This window comes from Sinohyriopsis cumingii, unplaced genomic scaffold (genome assembly GCF_028554795.1).
Source record: "Sinohyriopsis cumingii isolate HCF-2022 unplaced genomic scaffold, ASM2855479v2 utg000741l, whole genome shotgun sequence".
Lineage (NCBI taxonomy): Eukaryota > Metazoa > Mollusca > Bivalvia > Unionida > Unionidae > Sinohyriopsis > Sinohyriopsis cumingii.
The window spans coordinates 256200-268108 of record NW_028315927.1 but is presented as its reverse complement, the minus strand read 5'-3'; the positions used below and the strand labels follow the sequence as shown (position 1 = coordinate 268108).

The 11909-nt window shown below is 35.5% G+C and overlaps 1 long non-coding RNA gene across 1 annotated transcript in view; it reads right to left on the bottom strand.

Annotated features, from left to right (window-relative positions):
* Nucleotides 1-9323: 9323 nt before the first annotated feature.
* Nucleotides 9324-11909, bottom strand: part of LOC149773249 (uncharacterized) — a 126519-nt gene continuing 123933 nt past the window's right edge. The window contains exon 4 of the long non-coding RNA XR_016417419.1: nucleotides 9324-11752. This is a non-coding gene — a long non-coding RNA (uncharacterized LOC149773249). The remainder of the gene's footprint in view (nucleotides 11753-11909) is intronic.

Sequence of the window (11909 nt, the reverse complement as noted above, 5' to 3'; positions counted from 1 at the left end):
ATTTTCTGTATTTATAACAGTTTCTGAATAATAACAGTTTCTGTATTTATAACAGCGGTTTCTGAATAATAACAGTTTCTGTATTTATAACAGCATTTTTCCTAAGCAGACTGCGAATCAATAATAACAGTGGCATGAACACACACCTGCAGGTCGATTATCATGACAACGGTTTCTGTTCTACACACAGCTTCCTGCGGATCAATAACATTATCATGATCTCTCGTAATGTTGTATGATGGGGAAATATTTAAAAAACATAAATAATACTTCTACGAGTAATTAATTACGATGTAATTAATTACGATGTAATTAGTTAAACTGACTAATTACGATCATAAAAAATCAAAAATCTACGAAGAAAACTATATATTACAAAGTAATCTCCCTTTTATATGATCAAAAATTCAGTAGTGTATGGAGGACCTACTGTGACATAAATTAAAAAAATTAATTCAATGTGGTGATGATAGTTAATAATGTGGTGATGATAGTTATTGATACAGAAATGTAATTTTCTGCTTATATTTTTTCGAGAAAGTAGATCTGGTTATATTTTCTGCGACGTATTTTACCACACGCGAGTTAATATCAAAATATGTCGCAGCCGCGTTCATAGACTGAAATATAATTTCTTTGCCAGTTTCTATGTTTGTGGAAATTACCGTCCTCTTTCCGATTGTCTTACATCTTCCTGTATTACCACGTGTATTATTCTCGCTGTATGTGACAACACGAAGGTTGGATAAATTATTGTTTTGAGTATCCCCGTCAATATGATCAATAACAAGACCGTCATTGATCATCCCATTATGACATTCATACGTAAATCTATGACATAGATAATGTTTCTTCCCCCCCTCGCATGTGAACCTTAGATAACCATGATTATTAATACAACCAACTTGTCTCTTCAACTTGCAGTGTCTGATGATACCATTAATATTTGATTCATAGTTTGTTATGACAGGATGTGGGACAAATATATTTTGCTCCATTATAATAATATTATACGTTTAAATCATTGTTTGTCTGAAATCTTGATATATAATCCCTCACGGATTTTATAGCGTTTTCACCGCTATTATTTTTTTTGTCATAATATCTTTTAAGTTCTCTGAACCGTTTTCCGCCGCACTTTCCACATAATTCTGTTTTTCCTCGCACTCCAATACCACACCGTAGACATGGTATTGGTCCTAGACTTCCTCGTCGTATGTTTTGTGAGTGTATCCAACAAAATTCCTTTCTACAGGATTTGTTGCATCGATTTACCGAGCCGATCATCAACCATCTGCATTGGGACATTGTATATATATATATAATTTTCTTTATTTAAATATTTGTTTTAATTATATGAACGAGTTTGAGAGATTATCCCAGACTAGGCCTGTTAAATATAAATTCAACCTTGACAGATTATCTTCTGACTTGCCAGTACGAGATCTGGTTGATCCGAAAAATAAAAGTTTGATCTCGAAAATTCACGACGCCAAGAAAGAATTTTACACGGATGGTGCATCTCATACATGGTCAACGTTCAAGATCATACGCCTTGACGGAGTCAAGAAAGCTGACAAAGTCAGTGTCGACAAAGTCACGGACGCCACAATGAACGACAAGCGAGCGGCAACTATCATTAACTACATCGCTGAATACGAGGGCAATCAAAAATATTTCTTCAGAGTAAAATTTATTGTATTAACAGAAACAGGTAGTTGGATTATCCGTGACAAATATGATCCTGTCCTTGATAATACTAAAACTATCATATTAAGTAAAAATTCCAGACCGGGTCTACTGACGGGTATTGACAAACCGTATTATGAGCGAGCATATCCTGTAACAGCGGTTATTTACGGAATCTATGAGATAAATAAAAAACCCAACGTTGATAAACTAGCGCCGATGAAATTTTCAAGGTTAAATTGTGTCGCCGAACGAGTAATAGAACACTTTACAAACGCGATGCGTGGAAATGGATTAACTGATTTAAGGCGTGAAAAAATAAACTCGTGGGCTGATTCGGGTAAGGATACCGGTGCTACAATAAAAGATGTTGCTGAGTTAGGAAAAATATTAAAATTTCCAATAACTGTGGCGACAATAACGGGAGAAGTACTGTACCAGTCGAAATATAAATCGAAAGGAGCTCCAATAAATATTATCGATCATAACGCGCACGCATGGACTAACGCAGTAACAATATTTCCACGTGATCGAACTGTTAGATTTTATCCCACAGATATGGGGGCAGATATGTTTGATTTTATCAACGAAATAAGTAAAACCGATCCTGTATCGGTATGGTTATTTAAAAGTAATGAGGAGGGTGAATTTGATCAGTTTGTCAAACCGAACGGTGAAATATATCGCACAGAATCCCTCCATGACGAGATGAAAAATCTTGCGACGTTTTTACAGTGCAAGCACGCGGAAAATACTGACAAATTACTAACTAATTGTTTTACCGTTCCATCTGTTGCGGCACATTTCGCCAGAGAAAGAAATTCATGGAAACCAACACGATTTGATTTACTCGAGGACGTACGCGCAAGTTGCGTCGAATATGGACATGGCGGATTATGGAATACCAAATATAATTACAATGATGTTATTTCGGTTGATATGGTTGCATGTTATCCAGGAAGTTTTCTGGGATACGGAGATTGTTCTACGTACTTTGAAAGATTTGGTCACCCTACAAACGAGATGACGCGAGTGGCAATTAATGGACCATTACCTGATTTTGATCTGACTGGATTCGCCTGTATTGAATCATTCGAGTTTAACGAAAATCTTCACAAGATTTGTTATGTTTGGTTTGGTAGACATTTTTGTGAAAAACGTTGGGCACCTATAGTTTTGTTGCGATATATGCTAGATTGTATGATACTGACATCGTTGGTGGTCAGTGAGGCAATTATATCATATCATGCACAGACCAAAGTTTGGTTGCCCATGTCAGATTCTGAAGTTATTAGCGAGTTTAAGGATGTTTCCGAAGATGATATTCCTAATAAACTCAAAACCGCAAAAGATCTCGGTAGAAAAATTATAGGTAAATTTACTCAAGGTGGTGCATATGATTATAAAAGACATCACGCACGATTAATTCTAGATGATGCCGAGTACGATTTTATAATCGCTGACACAACGGCGAAAAATATATTTGTAAATCGAGAAAGTGTTTATTTATCCGACGGAACAAAATTGGGTACAATCGTTAGTTACATAAATGACGTATCCCCGCAATATACTCATCTAAGATCTTCCATGTTGGCTTATGTTTCTATAAATTTATTATCGATGATTAATAGATTTCCTGAGACCGCAGTCAGAGTCGCAACATATTCGTTTTATATTTCAAGTAAATATTTAGAACCTGTTATGAAATTTACAAGTAATGATGAACGATGGGGTTCGTGGAAAATAAAAAAGGAACTACTACACAATTACACAGAATCAGCAGATGTTCCAATGAGAGATTTTTATCGTGAGGGTAATAAAATATCAGAAATGTCGAAAGCACCATCGTTGAGTGATCCAATAACCAGATATAAGACAGTATATCTCAATGGACCTGGTGGATGCGGCAAAACAACTCGAACGATTAATGTTTTTAGAAATTCAGATATAATCGTGCTAACACCCACACATAGACTCGCACGTGAGATGAAACAGCGGCAAGTACAATCGTGTACGTATCATAGTTTCTTTCGGTGGCGCGGAGATACATGGACTCCTGAACGGATGGGAGAAAAATATATACCTAAAATAATTATTTGGGATGAGATATGCACGGTGTCATTGGATACATTAAAAACGTTTCTTGATTGGTTGTTGACGAAAAATACCGCCATAATAATGTGTGGCGATCATGGTCAACCGCCGCCCTTTGTTGGACCATCTCCACATGATTGGTTAAAAAATTTCGTTGATTATTACGAAGAAATAGATGATGATCATAGAGCTCTTGATGCAAATTTGAGGGAGTGTAAAAAATTAATCAGATTACAATCAAACAAAATTCAGTGTGAAATAATACGTGGAGTGATCTCAGAGACCTCAATGAGTGATTTTTTAAAATTATGGAGACCCACCGATTTGATCGTAGCAAGTAGAAAAATAATCAGAGACGCTTTACAACAGCAGTTATTTCAACTACATAAAGAAAAATATTCAGAATTACCCGTACCGTTGTGTTATAGACCATCAGATACACGAAAACAGAATATTAATGTTGATATTCCAGGACCCTTGACAGAGTCAAGGAAACAGAATCTCGTATTAAATGATATTGTCGCCGTTGATATCAGTGTGGTTGAAGATGCAATACACGCTGACAAATCTCCATGGGTGTTGGGATACGCTATGACAATCCACTCGTCTCAGGGATTAACTATTTCTGACACACGAGTCTGGATTGTAGACGATCGTATCGAGTGGTCAAATTTAGTCTATTTAGCGGTATCTAGGGTCAGAAATATATCTCAATTACGTAGAATCATAATTCCTGAAATCGTTGATAAATTTAACATCATCGATGATGATATAATAAGAAAAAAATTAATCGGATACAAACAATCTGATAAAAAAAATAAACGTGACTTTGATCTTGATGTTGAATTTATTATTGAGTTAAAACAGCAGCAGAATAATCATTGCGCAAGTTGTAATTGTATAATGTTATGGCGATATTCGAGTAATGATTCAAGACAATTTACCGTAGATAGAAAAGATAATAGTCGCGGTCATACACGAGAAAATACCATGTTAACCTGTCTTGAGTGTAATCGACGTAGAGGCGCTGGCACCCTTGGCGCTAGTGCTAGTTAAGTGATCGAAATCACCGGAGTGATTTTGGTGGTAGTTGTGTATCCGCGGGAATTATTTGTAGTTGTTCACGTGTAAATCCACGTTGAGGAGCGGCCGAATCTAATCTGTAGATTGCAGGTCTGGAAACGCCTACGTTTCTCCCAGTGGATCTTGTCACGGTAGATATTTTGTGTGTGGTAACACTCCAAATAGGATCAGTCGCTCTCGCTTTACCACCTTCAAGTTCACCAGGCTCATATAAATATCTGACTGTGACATCACCTAATATTTTTTGTTTTCCAACATCTTTTCGTTGTGTTGGTATATTTTTTTTGTGACCGCGCTAATGGGTTTCATGTTGGTTGTTCGTGTGATCTCATTATTTAATGCAGCTATCACGCCTGGTAATCTTGCAACCCATTCGCGAGATCTTTTATCCTGAATAAATTCCCTCGCGTATTGATATCCAAATAACCGTTCAGCAAGTGTTCGATTAAATCGCTCAACAATTGCTTGATCACGGTGAATTGCAGTATGACCTCGTCGTATTTTGGTATTATGTTGTTTCATCAGCGATGATACTGGACCAAGAAATTCCTTACCAGGATCAACCTGTAGTAGCTGTGGCCATCGCAGACCACCTTGTGGTCCGAGTCCTCGTTGATAAATTCGTTCAAACGCATCGGCTACTTCAGATGATGTTTTCGCTGATAGCGGCTCTGCTTCTTTATATCTACTTGCAACATCAACTACGGTTAACGCGTATTTGTACGTTTTTCCACGCACAGTATCATGCGGTAAAAACAGAATATCAGCTTGATGAACTTCATTAGGAACACTGACATCGAAATACGCGTACTGAATTTGTTTAGGACGTGGTAGATAAATTTGCCATATTGCTTGTTTGGATAACCACGCTTTAGCAGTAGAATGTTTAACCGCTGCTGCATCAGCGAGTTTACCAATTGCTGCTTTGCCTCTCCAGTATCCAACTGGTGAATAATAAATTGATTCCATTATTAATTACCAGCCCTAATCGCTAATTTACCTTTCATCGAGGATCTTACTAACCAATTAGCTAATGATTCTCTAATATTTTTATTTTTTATAGAATTTAATGAATGAATTAATTTTACATCTGCAATATGCCTATCTTGTAGATTTTGACTTTTATAAGCTACATCATGAATATGACAAGCTCGATCAATAGCGTTTATTGGTTCCTCGCCTGGTTTTGGTTGATCTTGATTATCGAGCCTGATATCGAGTCGAGTACCAGGACCGCAATAATTATATCCTGGTAGATGTTTTTCTCCTGGATATTTAGCCCATGGAGTACCTGGAAACTTTGACATCAAATTAGCAATATCACCACCGCGCTTATTAGGTAAAAACGAAAATTTCTTTCTACCGCACACAGAACATTTTCCACCGTACGCTATTTTGTTATTTTTTGTTATAACCGTGGCTAAATCAGTAGTTGGAGTTTTAACTCTACAGCGTAAACAATATAAATTCATGTTATAATATATATGGATATAATTGATTTCTCAGCAACTCGGCAACGAGAGCCAGTTAAGCATCATCCTGCGCTACCGAACTCCATCAGAATGATTATCATAGGACCATCTGGATCGGGTAAGACGCAATTATTACTTAATCTGATAATGAGATGGTTGAAATGGGATAAATTATATTTAGTAGCACCATCCGTTGATGATCAACGATGTTATGATGTACTTAAAGATTTCAATGAAAACGCACGATTACTGGATGAAGATAATGATGTTATAGAGTTTATAACCGATATTGATGAAGCACCATCCGTAGATTCCATAGACGGATTTATTAATAATTTAGTTGTATACGACGATGTGATGCTAGATAAACAATCAAATCCAGCCAGAATATTTTCCCGAGGTAGACACAAAAATACAGACGTGATCTATGTTACTCAACGATATACACAAATTCCGAAGGTGATCAGAGACAACTGCAACATTTTAGTTGTGTTTAATGGCGTAGACACACACACGTTGAGAAATATTCATCAAACTTGGTGTGGTGGTGACATGGATATAATTAAATTCAAAAATTTCTTCTCACGGGCGCAAGCTACTCCGCATGGATTTATAACAATAAATTTACATGATCCAAGAACAAGATATCGTGTGGGTCTTGATAAAATATTTGGGTAACAGGGGTGATGATAAAATTAAATTTAATTAAAAAAAATAATGAACAACTGTGCGTGGCTGCGTCAAGGAACAACAGATAAATGCAACAAAAGGTGCCGTGGAGAATATTGCAAGAAACATAATTATCTTATAAAGAAAAATCCTCATGCTGGTCCACGAAGTTGTGTTGGTTGTAACAACGGTGTTAGAGGATTATATCAGATTTGCAAAAATTGCGGTGGAGATCGATATCGAAGTTTGATGAACTATTACAGAAAAAGAAAGAACGTAAATCCAAAAAAAGAAAAACCACCATCAGAACTTGAATATTACTTGAAACATAGAACAAATTCCGAAGATTCAGATGAAGATGAAACAGATGAGGAAAAACGACAGCGAGAACGCGTTGAAAAATATTCATCAAACTTGGTATGGTGGTAAATTAATAGCAGCAGAGAGGGTACCTACCAACGTTGGTCGTCAAAAAAATAAACAAGAAATAAATAAACACGTAGAGTACTTTATTTTTTCAGATACTATTTCGAACTGAGGTTTCATTAGTACAATCGTCCATTACAGAAATAAAACATCTCAAGGAAAAGTTCATTTGTAAAATCTTGACCTTTCTACGAGATGATTTTATTTGTTTGTTTTATTTGTTTTGTCGGAATTCTATGGTCTGTTCACCCTCTCTGCTCTAGTCCAACATACCTATCCGGCCTCACCCATGTGTACACACCAGCAAGATAATTACGATCCTATTCTGCCAATCGTATACTCATTATTCCCACTATGAAAACAACGTTATATGGACAAAGTTCTTTTGCATACCAGGGTCCAGCAACGTGGAATGAATTGTGCACTGAACTTAGACACAAAGACACAGTGTGATTGATCACATACAAGAGGGCTCTCAAAATTCACTTATTTCGACTGCAAGAACAAACTTAAAGACCTAATAATGTTTCCTACCTTAAATATTCTCAGCATCGTGTTTTTTATGTTTTCTAATTTCATGGTGTTTGTTTTTTTAATCATATCATTATGTATGTTTTTTTTATCTTATAGGTGTTGTCTAATATTTTAAAGCGCTTTAAGCTTCTAAAGATTAGGCGCTATACAAAGTCCTCATTATTATTATCATTATTATAAGGCATTTAGTTAGAGCCGAGGAACTAAAATCATATTTGTTTACTTTATTACCTGTGCTAAAGGAAAACTAAACAGTGTCACATGATGGGTAAGACATCAGCTACGCTACAAAAATCACCTTTGGTTGCGTCATAGCTATGATAGAGGCAGAGTAAACAATATCTCATTTCCTTAGATCATGAGTTACGCTATAAGCTCAATAAATAATGTTACATTTGGTTACGTCTTGAGATATGCCACAGGCAGAGTAAACAATGCTTTTTATTTAAATCGGATATGATGCGATTCATTATGGAACCATTATGGATTTATTATGGAACCATTATGGATTTATTATGAAACCATTATGGATTTAGTATGGAACCATTTCCACTGATATTTGCAAGCAGGATGCAGGAAATTAAATTTTTGATTAAACGCTTTAATGATAAACAATTTTTAAACAAATCTAATCGTGTCCATTGTCAATCTAACTGGAACAAATTCACATGGATTCAACGAAAGAAATAATAAACTACAGGGAACAAATACAATGCACAACCAATTCAATGGGGCAAGTGTTTCCTTGGTTTTGTTATTCATCGATCTTTATAATTGTTCCGAACATCTTTCAATGTAAGCACATCAATATCATTCATTTATGTGAAGAAAAGGAATTGTTTCACTTTCGTCTAAAATCGGTCCTACGTCAGACTTTAGTGATATTTTTTAACTTATCTACTATATGACTACATCATATAAAAGTTTATTTTCACAGTGGGTATTAGTATGTACTGAGTTTTAATGCAAAATGATGCAAACGTCGTATACGGTGTATGAATGTAAATATGCACCTTTTATTTACTGGTAATGTATTGTGCACGTATGTACTTTTGCACCTGTTGTATATAATGACGGTGTGCGTATGTAATTATGCATATGCCCATGATGAGAATAACAACGTTCCTTTCACAAGTCTATAGCTTCTTTTTCTAGGCTCCTTTACGTTCTTTTAAAACAGGTGATTCGGATATTAAAAAAGTCAAACTTTCATGGTTTATGACATATTTTATAGATCTTATTTCTGTAAGAAAAAGAAAAGACCTGAAGACGACACAAGCAGTCTACTTAACGACTTTTTTTTAGACTGGCACACAAACACAACTACAGATAATAAAAATAGAACGAATGGTCATGGTTCAACAGGGAGCGGAAAATGGTTTGGGTATGGATTAATGGATCTAATACGAACGGACGGATGTATAAAGAGACGGCCTGGTTGATAAAGAGCGAACAGAAGAATTGTCACTTAGCGAAAGGATGGATCATGGAACTGATGGACAAAAATATTATAGACAAATAAACGGATGGAAGGACGTCGAGAAAAAGATAATGGTACAGGATCCATACACGACAAACAAACTTTAGGGTATATAGGATAAATCGACAGAAAGAAAACAAAAGACATAAAGTAATGAACGAAGCTTTGGAATGGCAATACATTTTATCAATGAATAATAATTGGACGCAAAAACGGGCTTACCTTTTTACAATTATGTAGTACAAGTGCGAGATGAATTAAGTTGTCTAACAGACAAAAACCACTTTTTTGGATGCAAGAGGGTGTTACTAATTATGAATTCGTTAGTTCGTTTCGGAATGCAGAAGATTTGGCAATGAACAACAAATGATTTTGTTTTTTAAGAAGTCATTTTCTCAACAGAGTATCAAGATTGGTTTAATCTCCACTTTCATTAAGTGGCCATTTCTCTGCCTCTTGTCCTCCCCTCCATTCCCCTACCACGTATCCCATCGGCATCTTTAGCTAACGCTTCTTTCTATATCTAAAGTGAACTATACAGTAGAAAATACTTCGTCGTACGTGGTGTCATCTTTATTAAGATTCTACTCGTAATTGATATCATCATTATTGAGGTTCCAGTCATAATCGACATCATCATTTTTAAGGTACCGGTATTAATCGACATCATCATTATTAAGGTTCCAGTCATAATCGGCATCATCTTTATTAAGGCATATTCCATTTTTATTTTGTTATATATGTCCTAGCATTTGGATTCGTACGTTTAGAAAAGTACCATACGTGTTGCAATGTTTGTCTGTTAGTATTTCTGTACCCTGTTACGATTCTATGCCCCATGGCCCAACACAAGAGTGGGTTTGGTGTTAAGACTGTGTTTATGTTGGAAGGATATTTTGTTGAATAGTTTTGATATAATATTCCAGATATCAAGTGAATCTGGTAGTTCTTTACAGAAATAAAAAAAACAATTGATGATAATAAATTTAATCGAAAGCGCTAACCAAAACGTGTTACCGATGTAATTGTTAACCACATGGGCTCGCCCAGGGAGAGAACTGATACTCAAAATGTGATGTTTTTTGGCGCGATTTTTTCAAATACAAGATATATAAATTGGGTTTAAGAAGTGTAGGCGATAAAAAATAATCTTTAACGAAAATGTTTTCCCAATATTGTTATTCACCCGATGGTCTCACCCAAGCAAAGATCCCGAGGCCAAGTGGACTGACAACAGGATGGTGGTGGTAGTGGTATATGGGAGGCGCTCATGTGATGACATTCTATTACATGTATGAAATGAAATGTGTTACTGGTCTCTAGATATAAGTGATGATTTTATTTAAAATCTGTTCCCAATATAATTCGCTAGGAAGGACTAACACATAGAAATGGAATAGATGATGATAAGGTATTTGAAATAAGAAATGGAGAAAATGACTTGACCCAAAATGTGAGCCTAATAGAAATATTAATCCACTGCGAGAAATTCAGACTTTTTCGAAACTCAATGAGTTTTGCAATTATTTGAGTTTTCTACTTATTCGTTATAAAATGTCTTTCTCCAGCTCAAGGTTGTGTTGTTCTAGACATAAATATTGTATGTACATTTCCAACTGCAATTAAAAACAAAAACGAGACAGCGTCATACAATTTTCAATGACACTCTAATCAAAGTTCACTGATCTGTTTATACTAAACTCTCTTTTGGAAGAAATCTGATGCAACGAAACATATGCCAGACCGTTTAAAATAACATTTTACGCCGTTAATAATGAGCTTTAGAGAAAATAATAAAATGATTTAGTTGCCTTTCTTCTCCACTATATAAAGATTTTATTGTATATATGTATACTAAAAATAAGAACTGGAAAGGTATTTTTTATGTAGAATAATTTGTATAGACCATATGAAAATTCCACTTTGTTTGATTTTGGCATTCTTTTCATAACAACCCTTTACAAATCCTTTTCTTATCACTTGAAGCAATAATCACACGAGTTTGTCCTGTGTCACGTTTTATGTTAGAAACTACTGTATCAAAAATAAAAGCACCGGTGACTTTTCAATTTCTTACTACTTGGCTGATATTCGTATATAATAACATTGATGAAGAAAGTTGTTGACCGAGTTCTTATCGTCTATAATGATATTTATTTTGGAATTGTACATATATGTACTCTATCCGTGGCTGAAAGGTCTCTCCAAAGCAAAAGGAAATCACTTGTTTGCCTTCATCAGGCGCAATAATCGCTGATCGTCAATAGTGGCCAGACAGTATTATGCTTTCGATCTTCGAAGATAGCTGAAAGTAAAACAAGTCAAGGAGTGTCGATTGCTCAGATGTGTTTGTTCAGAGAACACCAAGTATACCTACTTTAACAATAAAAACAGCTTTATCTTCCGACAGACAGAGTTTTCACTGTCTACAATGGTAACACTATATAGGGCAGTGCCTGGTT